Below are 27,041 nucleotides of genomic sequence, written 5' to 3'. Positions count from 1 at the left end.
AAGACCCATATATATGCTGTCTACAAGAGACCCACTTTAGACCTAGGGACACATACAGACTGAAAGTGAGGGGATGGAAAAAGATATTCCATGCAAATGGAAATCAAAAGAAAGCTGGAGTAGCTATACTCATATCAGATAAAATAGACTTTAAAGTAAAGAATGTTACAAGAGACAAAGAAGGACACTACATAATGATCAAGGGATCAATCCAAGAAGAAGATATAACAATTATAAATATATATGCACCCAACATAGGAGCACCTCAATACATAAGGCAACTGCTAACAGCCATAAAAGAGGAAATTGACAGTAACACAATAATAGTGGGGGACTTTAACACCTCACTTACCCCAATGGACAGATCATCCAAAATGAAAATAAATAAGGAAACAGAAGCTTTAAATGACACAATAGACCAGATAGATTTAATTGATATATATAGGACATTCCATCCAAAAACAGCAGATTACACGTTCTTCTCAAGTGCGCACGGAACATTCTCCAGGATAGATCACATCTTGGGTCACAAATCAAGCCTCAGTAAATTTAAGAAAATTGAAATCATATCAAGCATCTTTTCTGACCACAATGCTATGAGATTAGAAATGAATTACAGGGAAAAAAACGTAAAAAAGACAAACACATGGAGACTAAACAATACGTTACTAAATAACCAAGAGATCACTGAAGAAATCAAAGAAGAAATCAAAAAATACCTAGAGAAAAATGACAATGAAAACACGACAACCCAAAACCTATGGGATGCAGCAAAAGCAGTTCTAAGAGGGAAGTTTATACCTATACAAGCCTACCTAAAGAAACAAGAAAAATCTCAAGTAAACAATCTAACCTTACACCTAAAGAAACTAGAGAAAGAAGAACAAACAAAACCCAAAGTTAGCAGAAGGAAAGAAATCATAAAGATCAGAGCAGAAATAAATGAAATAGAAACAAAGAAAACAATAGCAAAGATCAATAAAACTAAAAGCTGGTTCTTTGAGAAGATAAACAAAATCGATAAGCCATTAGCCAGACTCATCAAGAAAAAGAGGGAGAGGACTCAAATCAATAAAATCAGAAATGAAAAAGGAGAAGTTACAACAGACACCGCAGAAATACAAAGCATCCTAAGAGACTACTACAAGCAAATTTATGCCAATAAAATGGACAACCTGGAAGAAATGGACAAATTTTTAGAAAGGTATAACCTTCCAAGACTGAACCAGGAAGAAACAGAAAATATGAACAGACCAATCACAAGTAATGAAATTGAAACTGTGATTAAAAATCTTCCAACAAACAAAAGTCCAGGACCAGATGGCTTCACAGGTGAATTCTATCAAACATTTAGAGAAGAGCTAACACCTATCCTTCTCAAACTCTTCCAAAAAATTGCAGAGGAAGGAACACTCCCAAACTCATTCTATGAGGCCACCATCACCCTGATACCAAAACCAGACAAAGACACTACAAAAAAAGAAAATTACAGACCGATATCACTGATGAATATAGATGCAAAAATCCTCAACAAAATACTAGCAAACAGAATCCAACAACACATTAAAAGGATCATACACCACGATCAAGTGGGATTTATCCCAGGGATGCAAGGACTCTTCAGTATACGCAAATCAATCAATGTGATACACCATATTAACAAACTGAAGAATAAAAACCATATGATCATCTCAATAGATGCAGAAAAAGCTTTTGACAAAATTCAACACCCATTTCTGATAAAAACTCTCCAGAAAGTGGGCATAGAGGGAACCTACCTCAACATAATAAAGGCCATATATGACAAACCCACAGCAAACATCACTCTCAATGGTGAAAAACTGAAAGCATTTCCTCTAAGATCAGGAACGAGACAAGGATGTCCACTCTCACCACTATTATTCAACATAGTTCTGGAAGTCCTAGCCACGGCAATCAGAGAAGAAAAAGAAATAAAAGGAATACAAATTGGAAAAGAAAAAGTAAAACTGTCACTGTTTGCGGATGACATGATATTATACATAGAGAATCCTAAAACTGCCACCAGAAAACTGCTAGAGCTAATTAATGAATATGGTAAAGTTGCAGGATACAAAATTAATGCACAGAAATCTCTTGCATTCCTATACACTAATGATGAAAAATCTGAAAGAGAAATTATGGAAACACTCCCATTTACCATTGCAACAAAAAGAATAAAATACCTAGGAATAAACCTACCTAGGGAGACAAAAGACCTGTATGCAGAAAACTATAAGACACTGATGAAAGAAATTAAAGATGATACCAACGGATGGAGAGATATACCATGTTCTTGGATTGGAAGAATCAACATTGTGAAAGTGACTATACTACCCAAAGCAATCTACAGATTCAATGCAATCCCTATCAAATTACCAATGGCAGTTTTTACGGAACTAGAACAAATCATCTTAAAATTTGTATGGAGACACAAAAGACCCCGAATAGCCAAAGCAGTCTTGAGGGAAAAAAACGGAGCTGGAGGAATCAGACTCCCTGACGTCAGACTATACTACAAAGCTACAGTAATCAAGACAATATGGTACTGGCACAAAAACAGAAACATAGATCAATGGAACAAGATAGAAAGCCCAGAGATAAACCCACGCACCTATGGTCAACTAATCTATGACAAAGGAGGCAAAGATATACAATGGAGAAAAGACAGTCTCTTCAATAAGTGGTGCTGGGAAAACTGGACAGCTACATGTAAAAGAATGAAATTAGAATACTCCCTAACACCATACACAAAAATAAACTCAAAATGGATTAGAGACCTAAATATAAGACTGGACACTATAAAACTCTTAGAGGAAAACATAGGAAGAACACTCTTTGACATAAATCACAGCAAGATCTTTTTTGATCCACCTCCTAGAGTAATGGAAATAAAAACAAAAATAAACAAATGGGACATAATGAAACTTCAAAGCTTTTGCACAGCAAAGGAAACCATAAACAAGATGAAAAGGCAACCCTCAGAATGGGAGAAAATATTTGCAAACGAATCAACGGACAAAGGATTAATCTCCAAAACATATAAACAGCTCATTCAGCTCAATATTAAAGAAACAAACACCCCAATCCAAAAATGGGCAGAAGACCTAAATAGATATTTCTCCAAAGAAGACATACAGACGGCCACGAAGCACATGAAAAGATGCTCAACATCACTAATTATTAGAGAAATGCAAATCAAAACTACAATGAGGTATCACCTCACACCAGTTAGAATGGGCATCATCAGAAAATCTACAAATAACAAATGCTGGAGAGGGTGTGGAGAAAAGGGAACCCTCTTGCACTGTTGGTGGGAATGTAAATTGATACAGCCACTATGGAGAACAATATGGAGGTTCCTTAAAAAACTAAACATAGAATTACCATATGACCCAGCAATCCCACTACTGGGCATATACCCAGAGAAAACCGTAATTCAAAAAGACACATGCACCCGAATGTTCATTGCAGCACTATTTACAATAGCCAGGTCATGGAAGCAACCTAAATGCCCATCGACAGACGAATGGATAAAGAAGTTGTTGTACATATATACAATGGAATATTACTCAGCCATAAAAAGGAACGAAATTGAGTCATTTGTTGAGACGTGGATGGATCTAGAGACTGTCATACAGAGTGAAGTAAGTCAGAAAGAGAAAAACAAATATCGTATATTAACGCATGTATGTGGAACCTAGAAAAATGGTACAGATGAGCCAGTTTGCAGGGCAGAGGTTGAGACACAGATGTAGAGAACGGACATATGGACACCAAGGGGGGAAAACTGCGGTGGGGTGGGTATGGTGTTGTGGTGAATTGGGCGATTGGGATTGACATGTATACACTGATGTGTATAAAATTGATGCCTAATAAGAACCTGCAGTATAAAAAAACAAACAAAACAACTAATACTAAACTTTCATTGGGTTATTTGTATGGAAATATGTTAATATAAATGTTTCAGACATTACATGAAATTTCTAAAAATCTTATATGTTCTGGTATAATGTTATAAGTCATAATCCTAGTTATTACCTTAAAATGTATATCTCAGAAATAACTAATTTTCTTGTCAACTGCATTATTATGAACTTTCATCAAATTTTTAACTGTGGTCACTTTTAAGTCTTTTGTCATTTACAGACAGTTCTGGGTGTACTCTGATGCTTTTGCAAATATGTTCCTATAAAAGGGTTTCATCTTTAAGAAATTCATGGAAAAGACTCTGACAAGTACAGGTTTCTGGTAACTGACTGTACTGCTGAACTGAATGAATAAGCATTTTCAGAACTGTAATGAAAAACTGATGAACTCATAAAAGTGCTAACAAAAGATCAAGATAAAAAAAAAATTTAATTACATGGGACTGAGTGAACTGATGAGGATGAGTATAATTTTTGTGACTTTCTGTCTGAATTAAAAAAAAAAAAATCCCACAGGGACTCAGAGGCAAAGAATATACAAATCAATTTTCACTGCAAAGTAAAGGAGCTGTTACAGTGGAGGATTACTGGACTGAATGTCAATATTATGACATAGTATGAGTGTGTTTCATGTTTGGTAATTGCAATCATTGTTGCTTTTGTTGTGGTCATCCATGTACAATGCTTGGTGTCAGTCTATTTATCTCTTGTAAAAATAAAATACAGTGTGTGTGTGTGAAAAAAAAAAAAAAAAAAAAAAAGAATCACCTGGAAGGCTTGTTAAACAGCTGATGGCTGGGACCCACCCCTAGAACTTCTGTCAGTAGGTCCGGGCAGGGTCCAAGGTTGTGCATTTCTAATAAGTTCCCAGGCGATTAAGAAGCTGTGCTCTGAGCTTCAGCTCCTCTTCTTCCTGCCCGTGAGGTTACAGAGGGCTTGCGTCTCAGTCTACTCCGTGACTTCCCACACGCTGACCCCCCAGACAAGGACACTAGAACATCATCATTTGCTGGGTAAACGCTAAGTGGCCTGTGAGCATCAGAAGTATTTTGAAATAAATCACACAATGAATCCCATTAGGCTTCGAGTGGATTCTAAGGAGTTACAGTTTTCAGTAGGAGAATAAATATTTTTCAAAGGAAATTTACCATACTCAAATTTAGTTATGTCCCTCCTTCTACCAGCATTTCTTCTTCTTCTTCTTTTTAAAAAGTCCTTGCAATAACTCCTCTTTATTATTTTTCATGAAGTCAAGTTACAAATTTTATGGAGCCAGAAGTCAAGGGACAGGTATACATTTTCAGGTCTATCAGGGTAGGGTTGCCAGATTTAGCAAGAAAACAAAACCAAAACAAAAGAATACCTAGGACATCCTGTTAAATTTGAATTTCAGATAAATGATGAATAATTTTAAAATATAAGTGTGTTTCATGCAAGTTTTGACAATCCTGATGATGGGCAAATATTAGGATGAGAACGACAATGAATGTGCCTGCTGTGGAGAAAAGGAATGTACTCCATCCATTTCTGTTTATGGATCCACAGAAATACTTGATCTTGTCCATCAAGAGCTGAACAATCATTGGCTAAATTAATGCAATATGGATACCTAAGGTATAAGTATAGTATATAAAATTGCTGAGTGACTTCAAAGAAGGATATTTGATAACTCAAGATCCCAGGTTTTTTGGATTCTGTTACCCCGCTTTTTTTTTTTTTTTAAGATTTAACTTAATTAAAAAAATTTTTTTTTGGCTGCCTTTGGGTCTTTGCTGCTTGCTGCGCGCGGGCTTTCTCCAGTTGTGGTGAGTGGGGCTACTCTTTGTTGCGGTGCGCGGGCTTCTCATTGCGGTGGCTTCTCTTTGTTTCGGAGCACGGGCTGTAGGCGCGTGGGCTCAGTAATTGTGGCTCACAGGCTCTAGAGCGCAGGCTCAGTAGTTGCGGCGCACAGGCTTAGTTGCTCTGCCGCATGTGGGATCTTCCCGGACCAGGGCTTGAACCCGTGTCCCCTGCACTGGCAGGCGGATTCTTAATGACTGTACCACCAGGGAAGCCTGATACCTGATGTTTTCATTCTGTTTACCTCTAATTAATTATAAAACACTTAATAGACATACATTCTGATTAAAGACCTAAATAATTTCCATGAAGCCCATGGAAAGCAAAGAGGGGGTGGGTTATATTAGTCTCATTTTAAGAGGTGATAATGAAGCCTTGCTTGGAGTTACACAATGACTATCTAAAAAGTTAGGAGTAAATTACAACTCTTGACAATGGTGCTGTGTCTGTCAGTTAGTGCAGCATTCTGCTGATGGTATTGATTCATCACACCCTGGTTAGTGGCCAGTCATAAATGTCTAATTTCAAAATCCTCTTTAGATGTACACAGCAGATTGTGAAGGGTGGTTGCTAATTAGAGAAGGACAACATAGCAAGGACATTTCCATTCCTAGTGGTTTACCCTTTTTAAACAAAAACTCAGCAACAGAAAAGTAAAAAGGAGAAGAGTATACAGTTCAAGAAATATTTACTATGGGCTACTTGATGCTAAGTCTGTGCTAGGTGCTATGGAAGATGAAAAATAAATATATATATTGTCAATGTCATTTAATATGTAAGTTGGAACTCAAGACTTACTTGCAGGAAACATACAGAGAACTGTCAAAGACATAATGTAACATAAATAAGTGCCAAAATGTGTGTATAGGAAGCTTCTGTGTCCTGGAAGGCAGAGAAGCTTTTATGAAAAAGGTGGACCTGGGATTTTGAAATATTAATAGGATTGGTTCTAGTGGACAGTAGGAATCTGGGGAAATAGGATTCAACTAGACAATGGGGATAATGAACATGGGTAGGGTCAGTCTTGCTACTCCCTGGAAGAGAAATAAACTTGGGAACTCTCAAGTGGTCATTTCCTGCTTTGTGAACGGAAGGTGTTACCCTAAAACTGGGTTTGCCTCTTGGTGGGCGTCGAGCCAAAAGACACAACCAAGCCAAAGAGCATGAGAAGGAGGGATTTATTACTTGCAGCAAGTAAGGAGAACACCAAGGATCTTTCCCAAAGCAGTGTCACCGTAACAGCAAATTGGGGAAGTTTTAAGCTAAGGGTACATGCGTATTCATGAAGGGTCTTGGGTGGTCCACAGAGTCCAAGCTTTAGCTGATTGACGTCATGAAGGTCAGAAAAAGTCAACATCATCATCCCTTAAGGTGCCAGTTGATCTAGTGGTTCAGCACTTCAGGCTAATTTTTACCATTGAAAGAGAACTGGGAGTCTTTACAAGTGATATATTATCTTTGCTCTTGTTACTTCTCTTGCCTGATGACACTGGTTTGTTTCTGCATTCTTTTGTTACCTTAAGACAATTAATTACTGAGACCTGTTCAAGGGTGAGCATTGTAGCCAGGCTTAGATCACAAAATGGCTTAGGCCAAAAATGGCTTCTCTTATGTCAAGAAAGCCATGCCTGGTTTTCCTTCTCCGGCGAATCCCTACCTTGTCTGCTTAAAAAGGTGGAAAAAGCCATAGCGTGAGGGAGAGAGTAAACAGAAGTGCAGAGGAAACAGAGGGAGACCTCCTGGGTTCCTGCCGATACTCCAGTTCCTTGTTCTGATCTCTGCCTGTGCCTCAGTGGCATCCCTGATTTACCCGTGTCTTCAAATAAATTCCAGCTTTTTGTTGACCAGGGGGAGAACCTAGGCAGTTATTGAAGCCAGGAAACCTCACCACGGCCCTAGGAACAGGCACAGAGGGTTGAGTGTTACCAGATCTAAGCCCCAGGGCAAATACTTGGAATCAGCCCTGTTGTCTGCAAGCTGGCGCTTCTGATCAACCTTGGTTTGGAAACTGGATTGTGGATTGGCCAGATGAGTTTAAAGGGCTAAGAGGGCTCATAAGGTCTTGTTCCTGCTACTCAGGTTTTGTGGTGCTAGATTCTTCCACTGAGACAAATTGCCATGGACACACAGAAGCCTCCTTGCTTCTTGAATGCTATTTGACTATTGCTTGGTGAGTGATGGATGCTGCTTACAGGTCAACTATCAACTGGATAAAACCACTACATTTTTGATCAGGTAGGTTAGCTTCTAATGGTAGAAGGAATCATCCATCTGGAACCAAACCACCTACTTCAGAATAGCTGTTCTGGCAAGTGAACTGCTTGCCCTTGTAGTTGCTCTTAATATTATTTTTAACATATTTTAGTGACAGATTGTGACTTGGAGGTGATTCATTTTTATTTCATAGTTGTCTTGACAACAATGTAATTAATGATATTCTGTGTACTTGAGAATCCTAAAATTTTACAACCAGGCAATATGATGCTTATTAAAATTTTGATCAGAAAAATACACTGGTAAAATTCTTTAGAGTTGGGTGGATGGAGAAGGACAATTACTTATTTTTCTTAAAAAAAATTTTTTTTTTTGGTTACAAACAGTAGTGACTTAAGGACCATGACTAAATTGAATATCAAGGAGAGTCAACTATAGTGTTTCTTAAAATCACTTCACCCAGAATTTATTTTTACTGTCTTTCAGTATCTTTTTAGATTTTTTTTACTGAGTTTATTATAGCTCTTTCTCTCTGAATTTTATGAAATTGGAACAAATTGGAGTTTTATATTTCGCTTTTTTCCATGTGTCATATTATATACAGTCGTAAAATTACTCATGGAAAGCAATTTAGAAAGCCTTTTATTATGAAACATTTCAAACATACACAGAATTAGGAAAAAAAAAAAACATTACAACTATCACCCTAGAAAACCACTTACAATCAAAAACCGCTAATATTTTACAAAATTCAGATCAGCTTTACATTTCGGGTGTGGGGCATTTTAAAGTAAAGACCCCTTGACGCAAGTCTACGCCAGCTTCTCACTTGAACCTCCTTTTCTGGAAGTCCAAAGTCTGGCCATTCTGCATAAACAGCACTTCAGAGAAACCAGCCAGCAGTTCTCTGGCGCTGCCTTAGTTTGAAAAAATTTACATCATGAGAAAGCAAGCCTTTTCTTGCACTTCTTAGGTGTAAACTGACGAAAATTCTCAGTAGGGCTACAATGACTCAAAGAGCTTTGCCCTCTGTACACTCAAAATATGTAGTTGAACTGAATTTCAGTTGTTATTTTTAAAGCCGTAAGTGACAAAGGCACTTTCTTAATCTCCCTGAGAAGAGCAGTATAGTGACGTAGGGGTGAAGCAGCCAGTAAAGCCAAAGTGGAGGGTGCGATAGAAAGCCCGCACTGGGGCACACTGTCTTCACTCTGCTTTGGGGTAAAATTTCGATGCCTCGTTTATAAAGTGAGCCGCCCTAAGGCTTGGTTGAAATAAGTAAAATGGTCAGCAGAATCAGTGGAGGGTTTGAGGTTGCAGGATCCCTCCTCTCCCCCAGTAGTGTTTCCGATTCTGCAGGGCATTTTGCATTTCTAACAAATTCTCGGGTGATGGTGACCCATCTGGCCCTAAGACCACAGGGACCCCAAGTGGTTCGTGGCAGGACCTCAATAAATGCTATTAACATCACCATCCAAGCTGTCCACCAGCAGTGGCCATGGGATATTACATCTCAGGGAAGAGCGACGGCCTCTGTCCAAATGTTCCTGCCAACACGCCACGTCTCTGCACGGAATAGATTAGAACAGGGAGGAAGTTGGAGCAGCGGTCACTGCCTTACGGAAGGGGACCCCTTTCTCCAACTTCCGCCTTTGGGGAAAAGTAGAGGCCATCCGCCCCCGGAGTCCTGCCCTCTCGATTTCGCAGCCGCTGTTTCTAGCCCGCGCGGGAGCCTGTCCTCTCAGAAACCTGGGGCCAGTGCCGCGATTCCCGCTCTCCCGGGCGGGGCGGAGGCAGGTGCAGAGCATATGGAGTCTGGCGGGTGGGCGTGACGGGGAGCACACCTCTCTGCTCCCATCCCGCCAGCTCTCCGGTCCGTTCCGATCGCCCACGGACCGATGGCCGAGCGGAAGATGGCTGCCCGGAGCGCCACGGACAGTCACGTGCCACGGCGATGCCGCCGCACGCCCCCTCCCCCGCTCGCCGAGTCCCGGACCCAGCGGGACGCGCAGCCCCGGGTTGCCTCTCCGCCACCGGGGTACAGAACGGTACGGACACAAAGGGAGGGCCCCGAAGCGGAAAGCCAGTTCTCCCCACCTAACCCGGGCGCTGGGGTCGCGCTCAGGGAGCCGAGAAAAACCTTCCTTCGGGCGACCTGCACCAGGTCGGGCCACTGGGCATGCGCAGTGCTCCGGCTCGGGCACGCCCGCTCTCCAGGTTTTTCCCGCAACTCCGCGGGGCCGGCAGGAGGTGGGGCCGGCAGGAGGTGGGGCCGGGAAGGGTCGGGGTGTGGCGGCCCTGTAGCGGCCTGAGCCTCTCCCTATCAGACTGGAGCTATTCGGGCCTTACTCGCCCTGACTCATTGTTTCTGGAGTGAGAGTCTGTGCATAGAGATTTGAAAATGGGCTGTAGAGGCTGCGGTCGGCCCTTTCTACATTTTTTTTATTAAAAAATTTTTTTAGTTTAAAAAAATGATCAATTTCGAGTTAATTCCAAGTGCTGCACTCCTAGGCTCGGTGGGGAAGAGACTCGGGTAGCTCGCAAACTCGTGCCCGCGGGCCGGGTCTCCAGAAGGCCGAGTTTGCGTTCTCTGTTCTGACCAGCTCTAGCTCTTCAACTCTCCGGCTCTGCCCCAAATGGTATACTGCCCCCGACCGTAAAACTCGTCTCCCGTCCTGCCTGACTAAACGGCCCCCTAAAAATGTGCAAGCTGGGCCTTTCTCGTCGTTGGGGAACACGTCCGCCTCCCGAGCTTCCAATTACTTGAAAGTAAAATAACAGAGGGCAAAGCCTCACCAGCCCCCAGGTGCCCAGTCTGGCTCGGGTCCCGCTGGGTCCTGGGATGAGCTCCCCGCAAACCCCGCCCTCCTGGCCACAGCGAACACCCGGAGGAGCGGATTTGCGTCGCGCGGGTAGCTGGGCCGGCTCGTGCAGCGGACTGGGCATGCTCCGCAGCCCGGTAGGCTAGCTGTGGCAAGTCGGAAGCGTTCGCATCAGCTAGGCAGCGGCCGGGGCAGCGGCGGCGGCGGCGGCGGGGGCCAGGACGGGAGCGGGAAGGGCCGGCCAGGGAAGGCTGCTCTCCCCTTGCGACCGGCGAGCCGGCCTAACAGCGCGATCTGGGTGCGGAGCCCCAACTCTGCCCTGCCCCGGATTTCATTCCGCGGCGGGGGGCTCGGCGAGCGGAATTCCGGCGGCTGCCGCGACTCCGGTGCAAGTGAGTCGTGGGGCGGCGGGAGAGAGCCGGTCGCCGGGGGCCGATCGGACACCCCCCTCCCGGGCTTGGCCTGACGCTGCGAAAGGTGTGCGGGCAGCCCCGGGGCGAGGGGGCGTGAGCGCAGCCAGCGCCTTGCCTCGCGCGTACCTGACGGGCACTCCCCCCGCGCCACCGCGCCAGGGGAGGGGTGGGCGCGGTGGGGGGTCCCGCGGCCGGGCTCGGGGCTCCGAGCGGGCGGGTAGCCCGCGGGGCTCCCGGACCAAGTTGAGGCAGGGAGAAAGGCGGAGGCGTCAGTGGGCACCTTTTCAGAGGTCTTGCGTGCGGGCTGGAAGGCTGCCTACTGCCGGTTTGGGGCGAGCAGACGGTGGCGGGGCCGAAGAACCGCGAGGCGAGTAGCCTTCGGGCAGTGGCGCGGCGGGGGTCCGGAGACCCGCAGGGTCCGACCCCAAATCACGGCCCTACCCCCACCGCCCGGGTGGCGGCGTGACAGTTGGTACCTCTGGGTCCGATCGCAGCCGGCCAGGCGCCCTGGGTTTCGGGTACCCTCCCCACCCCGCCTCGATGTCCCCGGACAACATAACAGGTGGGAGCCCTTTCCCTGCGGGGCGAGCCCCCCTCCGCAGGCCGCTGAACAGCCTCCAGGTTGGGGGTGGCTCCGACACCCCGCGGGGCTGCCCCCCCCCCCCGCCCCCGGGTGAGCGTGTATACAGGTAAGGCCTGGAGGAGTCATCAGCGCAGCCTGGAGCTGGACATTCTCTCCAGGACGCGGCCCTTCACGTGAGTGAGGGGTCTCCGCGGTTCCGAGGCGACGTGTCAAGGGCAGAGCAGCGACAGCAGCGGCTGTTTCTCCCACCTTCTTAACCCAGACTCGGGCTTTCTGCTTCTTCTGGTGAACCGGGTAGGGTGTCCTGGTCTAGCTAACGGATTCAGACTGGCGCGTTCTGGTTAAAGCTTGTTTCCCTCTTGGGAGTCTCAAGTAAAAATCCGGATGAGGGTTGCCAGGGCCGGAGGGAGTGAAGAGAACCCATGTAGGTTCTTCTCAGATGTTTCTTTTCACCTTCAGACAGTACCGACTTCAGCAGTACACACTTAACGAAACCAAGAGTGAAGGCTGCTTTCTGAAAGGGAAGTTTATTTTCTATGTTATGGGGCCTGCTTACTATTCCAGCTCCCTTGACATTTACCTTGCTGGACCTTTAGAGCTGTTTGGACAGGTTATTTTGCTTGCGGACTTGGGGGTGTTTGGGGTTGGCTGCCTGGGTGTGGAAGTGGCAAGTGCCCGTCATGGTGTGCTGTGAACTCCCCACGCTTCCTGGCACTGGGGGTTGAACATTCGGGGGGGGGGACCGAGTGGGCAGAAAGAGAGGAGTGGGACTGGTGACGTAGCGACGCGATGGGAGTTGCCTAGGGCTGCCCAGGCATAACGAGGTTGGTTGGCTGTTTTGGCTTGTGCGGAAGGGGAGAGGGCTAGGCGTTTCATTGGTTCGGGGAGGAAGGTGTTCACGGGAGAAGCCTGGCGGGGGATGGGTCCCCGTCTGGTCAGCGCTCCAAGGGAAGCCCAGGGATGTTTGGTGATTCAGCAGGTGGCAGACTTCCAGCCCTGAAGCCGTACCTTGGCCAAGCAAGCCAGCAAGCCAGCGAGCCAGCGGCAGCAGCTTCAGGGGAATCTCCAGGAGACTCTCCTACCGAGAGCAGCTCACTTTCCTTATCTTGCTTTCTGTTTATGGCAGTAGGCCCTGGTTTTTTGGGTTCCTTCCCTATCTCTCTTAAACTATCTAGCATGTTTTTGAATCTCTCCAGTTCTGTGACCCGTTGGATAGCAGGAAGTGGCAGCTGCCACCATGCACAGTTTAAGTAATTAGTTAATGTGCAGAAAATGATAGCAACATGCAAAGCAGAGAAAGTCTTTTCCTTCTATTTCTGCTTCAGAGGTTAGAAATTTACATTTTTAGTAAAATAGTAAGATGTATTTCTGCAGCTTTTCATTGCTGGTAGTGAGCTATTTCAAACATCAGAGAGCATTAAAAATTAATTCAAGGGATGGATAAATGACATTAAAGGGACACAGTTATTAAAGCAATGTCTTATTCATTGGAGGATCTCTAGCATCTTGAGCAGTGCCTAACTTGTAGATACTCATTCAGCGGAAATTTAAAGAATTTTTCGTATTAGAAGCTTGTTGGTAAGTTTCGACGTTTAAAGAACTTTGTATGTTTTCATACGTCAAAATTGCCTATGTTGACCTTAGACATTGAATTTTAGCTTGAAGCCTCAACCCTTTTACTTTTTTCCTGGTTAAGTCCCTTAATTTTCAAATTGTGACAGATCCTGCATGTCAACTGAAAAAACATAAGCTTGTTTTGCTAACATATCTCATGAAAACCTAGAAGACTCCTACATATAAGCATTATACATTTTTTAAATTAAAAAGTGCTCCGGCTGCATATCAAATATGCTTTTTTTTTTCTTACAAAGCTTCATTTTATACAAAACATTTCAGGAAAACTGTAGAATTCCTAAGCCTTTATCTTCCAATGAAAAGTGCTGCCGTAGAAGAGACAAAACAGTGTTTTGGGAATAAAAATTCTGGCTTGTTTGCACAGGGGGATAACCTGGCCCGTCTTTGAGGGAGGCCTGAGTGTTTGTCCAGCTCATTCTGCATTTTACCTTTGCTATTCTGTGCCTTCCTCCAGTTGTTAAGCTCTTTCTTCTTCCACTAAAGACATACTTTCCTGGCATGGGCTTGCTTACTTAAAGCTGCTGCCGGAAGATTGCTTTCTGAAAGCTGCTGCATTTTCTCACATAAATTCTACTAGTGCTGACCTTTCTTTTTTCATCGTCCCATACACTTTTCCACCACTTCATATGATAAACTGTTCGATGGTCCTAAAAAGCTGTGGCCAGCGTGAACTTGTGGGGGGCATGACAGATTGTAGTTGGCTCTCTCTTTGCCTTTTTTGGATGGTAGCTGTAACCACAGCAGTCTCTTCTGGAAGAACTGGTAAGGCATACCTGGTCTTAAAGATTTTGGACTTTTCTGTTAAGGCTCTTGGTCAGGAACATAAATGGTCATTTATCGTCTCCTACCACATCCCAAGAATTTTGGCTGTAAAGTGTGTCACTTTAATAAGCTAGCTACCCAGTCACCAGAGGAGCATATTTAGATGTGGCAGTTAGGAAGCAGCGTTGGATGTCGGGGAGGAGAGGGTGAAGAAAAGGGAAGAGAAGGGTGGGTGGGGCCAGGAAGGTGGCTTGGTTTTGTGACTGTGACTTCTGGTTTCAGTAAAACAGAATCGAATGGCTGATCAACAGGTATGGCTTGGTCTGTGCTGGAGTGCTCTGCTCCCCTCCCTAGTCCTCTTTCCCTCCACAGATAAACACACCACACACACACATAGCCACACACAAATCCGCAGACCCACACGTGCACACACACTCTGACAAGAGACACAGACACAGACGTAGACACATACACCCTTTGCCAAAAGCTAAGCATCCCAGCTTCTTTTTAAATACTAATATGTCACACAGGGAAAGTCCAGGGCTCAGTCGCAGGTTGAATTCTGGGGGCCTGAAATCACCCCAAGCTTGTATTTCAGGAAGATTCCCCTTCCCTCTCTCGTGGCAAGGTGATGTGCCCTCTTAGCCTGCAAAGCTTCTGGGGGCTTTCACTGAAGCAACCATTGTGTGTAAATATAGGTGAGGTAGTTTTCACCTTTGAGACTTCCTGGTGCTGAGGGTTGAGTTAACATGCTTCAGTTTTTGGCATAAGATCTCCCCGTGCAAAGCCCCTTTCTTGTTTTGTTTTTTCCTTCTTTCCCACTCTCATTCCCCTCTCCGTCAGACGAGCTTCCTCTCTTGTGTTGGATGTTCTTGGGTATGTCTCTATCCTTGTTAAAGATGTTGTGTTCTTGTGTGCATGTTTTCAGTTCAGGTAAGTAGTGCTGTGCTGCTATGTTTTCATTCGGTTGCTTTTCCATTCAATATTAAAACTTTTTGTTAGGGAAATTTTCAGACATTCATAAAAGTCAAAAGAATTTCATTCAACATTTTATTTGAGAGATCTATGTTAGTATAGGTTTATCCAGTGCATTGCTATGACTGCTGCTTTTTACGGCTGGCCTGCTACGTACCCACTAGTTTCACTTACCCATTTTTCTAATGATGCACACTTAGGTCACCTCCACTCCTGCTACCATGAGCAAAGCTGTGATGAAGGAATATCCTGCGGCATCTCTTAATGATGCCTGTGAGAATCTCTCTAGGGTAGTGGTTCTTACAGTGGTCCATACCGAGCAGCGTCAACCTCACCTGGGAACTGTTAGACTTGTAGGTGCTCGGGACCTAACCTAGACCTCCTGAATCAGGAACCCTGGGGCAGACCCCATCAATTTGTGTTTTAGGAAATCCAGCCTGGAGACTCTGGTGCATAGGAAAGTTTGAGGAGCACTGCTCTAAGGGTATCTACCCAAGAGTGGGAGGGCTGGGTAAAAGAGAACAAACACACCTGTTCTTATTAAATACTGCCAAATTAGTCTCCAGTGTTGCTGGACTGGTTGACACTCTCACAGCAGTGCATGAGGGGCTCCTAATTCACCACATCCTCCTTAGTGGTTGATATTAACCGTCTTTCTAATTTTACCAGTATTTGATGGCTTCTTATTGTTTTAATGTGAACTTACGTAATTTCTTAATGAATTTGAGCATCTTTTAATATATTCGTTAGCTATTACCATTTCTTTGACTGGCTTTAGTCTGTTTTTCTAATGTATTGCTTTGCAGATGTCTTAAATATCCTAGATATTAATCTCATTCTGCTATCTATTAACTTTATCAGTGGTAACTTTCAGAAATTTAAAATTTTGATATAGCCCAGTGCCATTAATTTTTGCCTTTTGTACATTAGGAATCTTAAGATGTTCTTCCTTACCCCAAGATTACAAATATATTCTATATTTTCTTCTGTCAACTTCCTGCTTTTACCTTTCACAGTGAGGGCTGTAATCTGTTTGAGGTTCGTCTTAATACACAGTGTATGGAAGGAATCTGGTGTTATTTTTTCCTTTCCATTTTGTGAGCCAGTTTTCCCAAAATCATTAACCAATGTATTTTTTTTCTAGTATTTTAGGGATGAATGTGGAGCCACCTCTATCATACATCAGGTTCCCACACGCACGAGTCTATTTTTTTCTACTTTATTGAGTTATAATTTATGTATGGTAAACTTCACCTGTACATTTAAAATGTACAATCTAATGAATTTTGACAGATGTGCATACTTGTGAAACCACACAGTCAAGATCCAGAGCATTTCCCTCACCCTAAAACTTCCCCTTTGTCTTCCATCCCTCCCTTTGTCCCCAGGCCCAGGCAACCACTGGTCTGCTTTCTGCTACAAATTGGTTAGTTTGCATTTTCAGATTTTGAGATTCCTCACAGGGTTTAAATTCTCTATTCTGTCCCAGTCATCTGTCTATTTCTGTGCCAAATTATTTTTATTATTATAGCTCTGCAGTGTGTCTTATATGGCAGGGTGAGCCCCTTCTTTGCTCTTCTTTTTCAGAACTTAGTTATTTGTGGATCTTTTTTCTTCCATATACATTTTGGGATGCTTGTCAAATTCTCAACAAAGTCTTGGAAATGTGCTTGGCACTGCATTGAATGTATAGTCTAACATGGGGGAGAATTGACACTTCTTCCTTCTTAATGTTGTAATTCTATCCATGAACATGGTTGCCCCATCTTTTTTTAATGACATGTAATAGAGTTTAAAATTTTCTCTGTCACAACATTTTTTACAAAAGTAATGTGTTGTTTCGAGGAGAATTTGAGCTTGGGCTTTTTAGTCTGAACCTTAGAGGAAGGCAGAGTGTAGGGGCTTGGGGGACAGATGTTTCAATCTCTGTTCTCCATTCACTGACCTTGAGTGACACTGGGCAAGTTCTCACCTTTGGTGGCCCCAGGTTCCTCCTTCCTCAAGCTAGATCCCAGCAGCCTCCTCTACAAGGCTGCTGAGCTGCTGAGGCCTTTAAATGAGATAATGTAGGAGAGGCAGGAGTACAAATCTTGAAACATTTGCTGCTCAGTAAATGTTGGTGTAACACCTCCCCTAATGCTGTCTTTCAATAGCAAAAACTTCATACTTTTATTCTACTTCTTAGGGATTGATAAACAAAGAAGTGTCAGAAAAGCAAAGTGAATAAGCCAACCAATTAACTGTGTAACACTCTCCAATTCTATACATGTAAGTCCATGCTTCTACCTAATTTTGTGGGGTTTCACAGAAAGTATGGATACTTCCAAAGAATGTTACAGTCCAGTAGGGAAGAAAAGACCAATATATAAGAAACAGAGAACTCTATGTGACAGGTGGCTTATAATTAAGGTTAAGTGGTGTGGTACCAGGGGAGTTATGAGCAGGGAGAAATGCTGTTCTGTGAGAGTTTTTTTTTCTTTTAATTGAAGTATAGTTAATCTATCATGTTGTGTTAGTTTCAAGTGTACAGCACAGTGATTCAGTTATACATACATATGTATATATATATTTTTTCAGATTGTTTTCCATTATGTTATTACAATATACTGAATATAGTTCCCTGTGTTATACAGAAGATCCTTGTTGTTTACCTACTTTATATATAGTAGTGTTTATATGTTAATCCCAAACTCCTAATTTATCTCCCCCTCTCCCGCCCCCCACTGCTATCCCCTCTGGTAACCATAAGTTTGTTTTCTATGTCTGTGAGTCTATTTCTGTTTTGTAAATAAGTTCATTTGTATCATTTTTTAAGATTCCACTTATAAATGATGTTATATGATAATTGTCTTTGTCTGACTTACTTCACTTAGTATGATAATCTTTAGGTGCATCCATGTTGCTACAAATGGCATTTCATTCTTTTTTTATGGCTAATATTCCATTATATATATATATATATATATATATATATATGCACACATATCCCATTTTCTTTACCCATTCATCTGGCAGTGGACATTTAGGCTGCTTCCATGTCTTAGCTATTGTGAATAGTGCTGCAGTGAACATTGGGGTGCATGTATCTTTTCGAATTAGAGTTTTCTCCGGATGTGCCCAGGAGTGGGGTTGCTGGACCATATGGTAACTTTATATTTAGTTTTTTTTTTTTAATAAATTTATTTATTTTTGGCTGTGTTGGGTCTTTGTTGCTGCGTGCCAGCTTTCTCTAGCTGTGGCGAGCGGGGGCTACCCTTTGTTGCCGTGCGCGGGCTTCTCATTGCAGTGGCTTCTCTTGTTGTGGAGCACGGGCTCTAGGCGCATGGGCTTTGGTAGTTGCAGCAGGCGGACTCAGTAGTTGTGGCTCACAGGCTCTAGAGCACAGGCTCTGTAGTTGTGGCGCACAGGCTTAGTTGCTCCGCGGCATGTGGGATCTTCCCAGACCAGGGCTCGAACCCGTGTCCCCTGCATTGGCAGGCGGATTCTTAACCACTGCGCCACCAGGAAAGCCCTGTATTTAGTTTTTTAAGGAACCTCCATACTGTTTTCCATAGTGGCTGTACCAATTTATATTCCCGCCAACAGTGTAGGAGGTTTCACTTTTCTCCCCACCCTCTCCAGCATTTATTATTTGTGGACTTTTTAATGATGACTGTTCTGACTGGTGTGAGGTCATACCTCATTGTAGTTTTGATTTGCATTTCTTTAATAATTAGCGATATTGAGCATCTTTTCATGTGCTTGTATGTCTGTATGTCTTCTTTGGAGAAAAGTCTCTTTAGGTCTTCTGCACATTTTTTTTTTTTTTAATTTTTTATTTATTTATTTATTTTTGGCTGTGTTGGGTCTTCGTTTCTGTGCGAGGGCTTTCTCTAGTTGCGGCGAGCGGGGGCTACTCTTCATCGCAGTGCGCGGGCCTCTCACTATCGCGGCCTCTTTTGTTTTCTGCACATTTTTTGATAGGGTTGTTTGTTTTTTGATATTAAGCTGTATGAGCTGTTTGTATATTTTGGAAATTAATCCCTTGCTGGTAGCATCCTTTGCAAATATTTTTCTCCTAGTCCATAGGTGGTCTTTTCATTTTGTTTATGGTTTCCTTTGCTGTGCAAAAGCTTTTAAGCTTAATTAGGCCCCATTTGTTTATTTTTGTTTTATTTCCATTATTCTAGGAGACAGATCCAAAAATATATTGCTGTGATATATGCCAAAGAGTGTTTTGCCTATGTTCTCCTCTAGAAGTTTTATAGTCTCTGGTCTCACATTTAGGTCTTAAATCCATTTTGAGTTTATTTTTGTATATGGTGTTAGAGTATGTTCTAATTTCATTCTGTCACATGTAGCTGTCCAGTCTGTGAGACTTTGACTTGACTTGAGTAGAATTAGATTACGGGGGAGTGAACGGGCCTGAGAAACCAAGTATAATTAGCATTTCTGTCCAGGGCTTTGGGAGCCTAGTATTGAACTCCACGACAGTGGATTGTGTGCCTAAATTTAAGTGTCTTAAAAATCATTGCTTTGGAAACAGTGACAACAAGTGGCTAGTAGATACCTAGGTAACTAATAGCTCTCTGTCATATAATATAGCGGTTAAGAGCACTGTTCCTGAGTTCAGGTCTTGGCCTTACCATTTAGGAGCTGTAGGACCTTAGAGAAGTTATGTAAACCTTATGTGCCTCAGATTTCCCTAATCCTCATTGGTGGGTCTCATAACAGCAGGTACCTCAGAGGTTGAGGACTGTAAGTTAACCTTTGTCACGTGCTTAGTTCATGGCACAAGGTAATCACAATATAAATGTTAGCTGTTCTTATGACTACTTTTGTTAATATTCATTGTGTTCCTCCTGTTATCTCCCATGAGGTATTTGAGGCCTTATGCCCCAGAGTTGTTGGATGTCCAGAAAGACTGTCGGAGGCACAGTACTGGAGAGAGAATTCTTTTTCTTCAGGTTGCCGGGCATGTGGTGGGCGCTCAGTTGTAGACTGAGCAAGTAAATGCTTGACAGACAATGAAGCCAGGTGCTGTCTCTTGGTCCTGAATGTCCTCAGTCAGGTGGCTAGTGTTGACCTTAAAAATTATGGTTATTTTACTGGCAAAAGTCGGTTTATTTGGGAATAGCAGAGAATTACAATTCAGGACAAGTAAGCCATGGCAAAAATCATAGGCAAGCCCAACAAACAAAGGAGAGTAATGTTATTTTATAGAGAAAAAGGAGGAAGTTGGAAAGGGTTGTTTTGAAGGAAAGTCCGTTGGAAAAAGGTGAGGGTTGAGGGTGATGATGGTTTCTCATTGGCTGAGTTGCTGGGGTAGTCGATTTCTTGTGGAAGATGCAGTGTACATCTTTTCCTGTTGGGGCCTGTAATTGGTGATTCTTTCCCATTGATGCTTCTTCTGTTAGGGTGTGTAATTGACAATTCTTCCTGAAATTAATATCCAGTGGTACGGCATGAGTGCTCCCCCTTCAGGCCTTCTGACTCCATTTTAGTGAGGTTTCCCTTTATTAATTTTCACATCAGCATGCAGGAAGCAGGTTTTGTTTTGCTGTATTCCTAGTTCTGATTAGACCTTTTGGCAAAGGTGTAGTAATCATAAGGATTCATACTTGTTGAGGATGAACCACATGCCAGACACTGTCAAAGCCTTTTCCCTTTCGGCCTTTTCCCTTTCGGACAGTCCTGTAAGAGGCATGTTATTATTATCCCTTTTTAGAGATGAGGAGAGTGGGGCACGAGTAATTTGCCCAACAAAGTAGGAGGGCCCTGAAAGAGTTTAGTGTTTGGGGCCTTTGCCAGTTGACAGAAATTACCAGAGTAAGTGCTCTTGGTGGGGCGCCATTGTAATTACCTAGAATTGTGAAGCACACGTTAGCCCAGCAGGGCATTCCCATGACCTTGGAGGTTTCTCAGCCTACGTTGATAGTTCTCAAATTTCAACAGATATTAGAATCACCTGGAGTCTTGTTAAAACACCCTGTGCTGGGCCCATCCCCACCAGAGTTTTTGAGGCAAGTAGCTTGGGGTGGGACCTAGTAGTTTACAAGTCCCAGGACAAGATGATGCTGATTCTGCTGGCCTGGGACCCCTCTTTGAGAACCACTTCCATAAGCAATACTCACGTCAGTGAAGAGCCAGCGGCTCCTACTTCAGTTACAGTCAGGTGAGATGATTTCAGATTGAGAAATTTTAAATACTGTCCACCTCATGGAATAAAAACTGAACTCACACGGTCCTGTTTATCTATGCCAGCAGAGGGATGTCTGAGTCAGGGCAGTGCAGAAATTGCTTTCTGTCCTTGCCGGTGTTTGTGACCTGGGTTAGATGGATGATAACCCGGGGTGGAGAGAAAATTTGGAAATGCAAGTCAAGATTTATTAGAAGCATGAACTGCCATCAAATGCATCCTGCCTTAGGAAGATGACCTGATTTTGTTTTTGTTTATAAATTTATTTATTTATGGCTGCGTTAGGTCTTTGTTCCTGCGCGCAGGCTTTCTCTAATTGCGTTGAGCGGGGGCTACTCTCTGTTGCGGTGTGTGGGCTTCTCATTGCGGTGGCTTCTCTTGTTGCGGAGCACGGGCTCTAGGCATGTGGGCTTCAGTAGTTGTGGCGTGTGGGCTCAGTAGTTGTGGCTCACGGGCTCTAGAGCGCAGGCTCAGTAGTTGTGGCGCACGGGCTTAGTTGCTCCGCGGCATGTGGGATCTTCCCGGACCAGGGCTCGAACCCATGTCCCCTGCACTGGCAGGTGGATTCTTAACCATGGAGCCACCAGGGAAGTCCCACCTGATTTGTTTTTATTTTGCTATTTTCCACCTTCCCCACTCCCTGCCATAGGCACAAAAAAGGCTTTGTGTCCACTGTTTAACCCTGTGGGAAAATTTAGGCACAGAGAAATTAAAAGTGTATGAAGATACATAGCCTGACAGTAGAGAGACAGAAGATAATCTTATTTGACTGGGCTAATTGTAGTAGAAAACTATCTGTTTGTAAGAACACTTAAAAAAAACAAAGAAAAGCAAAGCAGAAGAAGGACTGTGTACCTGTCTCTAGCTGTTGGGAGGTAAAATAGCTACCATGTGTCCAAATTTAACACAGCCTCACACACAGGAAGCCCTCACCAAGTGCGGTCCACTGTTACTCCAGCCAAAGTTTTCTGTTGTGCAATTGAGACTGCACTGCCCCCATCTGAAGAATGTTACACATAAAACTGAGGAATTAGAAATTTTTAGAATTGAAAGGTTTTGTAGGAAATGGGGACTTAGGATTACCTTAGGATTACAAGTCAATTGTATCTGGGAAGAAACATTCCAGATTTTCCCTGTGCCGGTTGTCGCGGCTCTCCTGTGACCCCAGTAGCCGGGATTAGCTTGTGTGCTTGGTAAGGGGACGTGGCAGGGCAGAGAGAATGGGGGAGGGCCAAGGGAAGACTGGGGAGGGCAGACAGCCCTGAGCATATACGCCAGACCTTCTCAGCCAGGGGTTTACAGCGGCAGGGGGTGAACACAGGGTGAGGGTCTGTTATGGGCCAGACCCCTGTTAGGCCTGGAGATATAGGGATGAGTGAGATGGGGTCTGGGTTCCTGAGGGGTTAGTGGGGGAGACAGACATGTCCACGGATAAATGTCATGACCAACTAGTGGGTGCAGTATGGCAGCTGCACACCCAGCACCCTGGGGTGGGGCGGGAGGGCTGGACGAGGAGGTGGCCTGCTCCTGGTTCCCTGTGTGACAGCGCACGTGAGAAGGTGACTAACACCAGAGGGTAGCACAGATGGAACTGGAACTGGTGTATTCCAGTTTTGTTTCCTTCTTTCTTTTGTTTTTGAGATTTCCATTTTGAGTGAGAGAATTCTGACCACAGAGGGAAATCTGGGCACATGGGCGCTGAAAGAATCCAGAGCTGGAAGTGCCCTTCAGAACCACTTAGGAGGTCAGAGGGGCACATTCTAGTTTACTCTTTTTGTCTTTGACAACTGTGGCTAATTTTTCGCTATTTCCTAGGAATGTAAAACCTGCAGAAGATTAATGCCTTTCTATCTTTAAGGCACATCAGCTTTTAAAAGAAAGATTCTTTATTAAAAGCAAGGTTTTATTTGCCCTTAATTTTTGGCAAAGTGCTAAATTCCACTTTCAGTTTTGTTTTCAGTGGTTTGCACTTCTCACTTTCCTTCTTCCCTCTTCCCTCCCCTTCTCTCTTCCCCCTCCTTTCCTTAATACCCTTGCAAATACCATGCAAGCTAAGGCATAGTGCCAACACTGTGACCTTGGCAAACTTGGGCCTCGGCTTCCTTATCTGTAAGTGGAGAGTTTGGATTAGCTGACGCATAGTCACCTGGTCCCCACATCTGTGAGTCCTGTGACTAGGGGACACCTGAAAAGAGGGGCTCATGAACTCCATTTCATCAGTCGTTTATTCTCCTGTTAATAAAAAAGAATCTTATTTCAGAACCGCCTTCCCCAATCCTGTTAGTTGCACGTCCAAACCACTTTCTAGAAACAGCAGTAAGCGGTTGATTCTTCACTGTGGTATTTTCCAGCTTGTGATTGATGCCCCTCCTGGCAGGCTGTCTCTATTACAGGTGCACAGTGTGGGCTGTTCAGTGTTTTAGTCACAGGCATACTGTGTGAATCCGTGAAGGGTGTTAGGACGTGTGATAGAAGGACAGATCGTAAGGGGTGATCAGCCTGAGGTTGTGCGGTGGAGTGGCGGCGTGGGTAAGGCAGGAGAGCGGGTAATGCTCAGGTTCTGGACGGAGCTCCCAAGAGTCACAGGTCAGGTGAAGGTTAGGGCTGGGAGGAAAGGTCCCGGGAGCAGAGAGGCGGAGAGAGAGCTCAAGAAACCATCCCCGAAGGAGCGGGGGAGGGGCGGCTGAAGGGGATCCCCCCTCCAGCTGTGAGGGCAGGAGTGGAGGCTGGGGACATCACAAAGGGGAGAGGAAGAGCAGCTGGGGGGAAGGGAGCCGCTTTTACCCTTCCAGCAAACACAGGCTGAGGGTTTGGGCAGAAGTCTGAAAAGGGGGTGGGGTGCCCATCCGCCAGAGGCCAGAAGGGAGGAGTTCATTGCTCCCAAGGAAATCAGGAGGGCGAGGGATGGACTGGGTGGGTGGAAGAGGAGAGGACGGCCCGATGGGCGGCGTGCTGGGATCAAAAGGGTGTCGTGAGAGAAACACCTTTGTGGGGTGATCCATGGCCTTCAGCCCGAGCCAGGCTGCTCTGGTCACCTGAGACCGAGAGAGCAAGTGGGGACACGTGTGGCCATCCTTTTGGGCCACTGGCTTTCTCTCGTGTGAAATGGGAATAGTAAGCACTACGTCGCAGTGTTGTCCTTCTGAAGGCCTTTGGTACGTGCCTGTGGAGGTGCAGAGCACCTTCCCAGTTGCGGAGGTGACCTTGGGAGGTGGGAGCAGAGGATTCCCGTCTGAGAGGGAGGGGATAGTCTCCAGTTTCCCTTCTGCTCCCTGGCCAGCGTGTTGACCGTTCACTTGACTAGGTGGACCGTGAGCGAGACTTAGAGGTGGTGCCCTGGGACTGTCCATCTGTCCCCAACTTCATGGCCGTGTGTTGTTGAGATTTCTATCACGTGGTCTCTCATCCGATCCCTTACGATTCTTCCTGATCTCATCCCAGAGCCTGTCCCTGTTCTCCTGGCTGCGAGTTCGGTCTCCGCACCCTAAGATCCCAAGTGCACAGACTGGCCCATGTGTGTCATTGCTCTCTGTGAAAGTCTTCGTGGTGGCCTCAGTCTCCAGTATGCGCCTTCAGACTCAGTGGGACCAGCATTTCTGACTTGGATGAGGCTGAGTATACAGGTGTGGACAAAGCAAAGTCTCCATGCGCATGGAGTGTTCCTGGTGATGGGGCGGACGGGACAATCAAGTCAACAAATGTGAGGCCCACCAGGGGGTCAGGAGGCAGAGCCTCAGCGAGCCTTGTAACAGCTCTGCACCCGCGCACACGGTCGGTCATTTGACATTTGCAGTACTGCTGCTGTTTGTGTAGTGACACCTGAGTTCCTTTGAAAGGCCCTGCAGAGTTAGCAGCAGTTGTGCTGGGCTGAGTTCCAGGTTTCCATCGGGGCCCTGATCATGGCTGGCTTTCCCCTCCCTTTGATTTTAGAGACAGAGACAGGGTGGTGTGAACACCCCCAGGAATATCTCAGGCCTCCTTTTGACCGTTTGTTTGAAGGCCTAATGAGTGGCCCAGGGGGTCTTACTAGGGTCCATGGATGGGTTTCCTGAAGCCATCGAAATCCAGTTTATCATTCTGGGTGTGTGCATTTTTCTGGTGAGAGTGTCTAAAGCTTTCATTAAATCCACCAGGAAGAGCTCTGAAATGTTTGTTTGTTTGTTTATTTATTTATTTATTTATTTATTTATTTATTTATTTAGGCCGCACGGCCCACGGGATCTTGGTTCCCTGACCAGGGATGGAACCTCTGCCCCCTGCAGTGGAACCGCCAGGGAAGTCCCTGAAAGTTTTATTTTTATGAAAGTGGATGAAAAGATAGAATTGGGCCATTGAGGGCTTCTCTTTATTGCTGTCTGTCCCCTTTGTAGAGGAACTAATGTGATGTGATTTGCCTAAAGCGAGGAGGCAGACACAGGGCGAGAGCCTCAGTGCGCTTATCTGGGATTTGCCATTTCTGTGTCTTATGGTGGGGACACGTTCAGTTATTCCTCTGAGAAAAAAGAGAAGCAAAATGATAAAGCTGGCATCATGGAAGCCCAGCCAACTCAGTGGGAGAGAGTGGGGGAGGTGTATGTGACGCTGCAATGTGGTTTTGTCATCCACTCAGCAGGAGGAGAAGGCTGGGTCTCAGGAAGAGAGCAGAAGACCACTTGAGCAGGTGATGCTTCTCAGATTTCTGAGTCTGATGGGCACTGACCGTAGGTCTGGAGAGGACAGTCTAGGACTTTGGCTGTTGATGTCAAAGGCACTTGTTTTAGGAGATTCCTCTGCTTGAGAAGTCCATAATAGTTTACGTAAATAATAAAGCTCATGACAATTGTCCTTCAAGATGAGGGTATGGAGGGTAGCTTTTAAGAGGGAGGGCGTTGATACTGACCTACTATTTGATCCAGCAATTCTACTTCTTGGGGTTTATTTTAAGAAATAATTAAGACCATTATTCATCCCAGAGCTGTTTGTCATAGTGAAAAGTTGAAAACCTAAGTATACAACAGTTGGGGGTTGGTTAAACAAATGACATATATCCAAATAATGGAATACTTGGCAACCCTAAAAAATAATATCCAGAGGAATATTTGTAGAAAGTTGTTCAAAAAACATTGTTATGTACAAAAAGTTACATACTGCCTTTGTAAAAAATAAACTATTCAGAAAATACTAGTTGGGTGCCTACTATGAGCCAGGAGCCCTGCTGGACGCTGGTGACAGAGTGATGAACTAGGCAGTTATGTTTCCTGCCCTCAATTAGCGTACCGTCTACTAGGGAAATAGTCAAGCCATATTGACTTTCTCATAAAGTTTTATAAATACTCATAGGAGGACTCCAAAAACAGTGACTCCTTAACAGGCACGTTCAGCCACCTGTGAGGTCCGATCAGGTATGTCTCTGTATACTTGTTACTGGCTACATCCCTGACCTGAAATCACTGATTTCCTAGAAAGCTTGAAGTAAGTCACTGAGATGTGTTACTGACACTGCCTTACTGTCTAACTGTCTTCCTTTCTCCCCCGCAGTTCGAGGCTCTGCGGGGGGAAGGGTGGTGGAGGCACAGTTGTTTTGGGAGTGGGGGATATTCCCGCCCTACTTCCTGACTTCTGTCCTCAGTGCTGTCGTCATCACAAGCCTTGTCACCAGCTCACCTGGAATTGCCTCTTGTTCACTGTCGCCTC

The 27,041-nt window shown here is 44.5% G+C and overlaps 1 protein-coding gene across 9 annotated transcripts in view; it reads left to right on the top strand.

Annotated features, from left to right (window-relative positions):
* The first annotated feature begins 10,985 nt into the window (after nt 1-10,985).
* Nucleotides 10,986-27,041, top strand: part of SGMS1 (sphingomyelin synthase 1) — a 302,362-nt gene continuing 286,306 nt past the window's right edge. For 8 of the 9 annotated variants that reach the window (XM_068548131.1, XM_068548135.1, XM_068548129.1 and 5 more), the window contains exon 1: nt 10,986-11,214. The gene's annotated coding sequence lies outside the window, so the exon portion shown is untranslated. Of the gene's footprint in view, nt 11,215-24,809; nt 24,992-27,041 lie in introns of all 9 variants that reach the window. The other variant, XM_068548126.1, reaches the window with a different exon arrangement.

The sequence above is a fragment of the Eschrichtius robustus genome, chromosome 7 (assembly GCF_028021215.1).
Source record: "Eschrichtius robustus isolate mEscRob2 chromosome 7, mEscRob2.pri, whole genome shotgun sequence".
Lineage (NCBI taxonomy): Eukaryota > Metazoa > Chordata > Mammalia > Artiodactyla > Eschrichtiidae > Eschrichtius > Eschrichtius robustus.
Note: the sequence above shows the minus strand (reverse complement) of the source record. Positions and strands in the feature narration are given on the sequence as shown.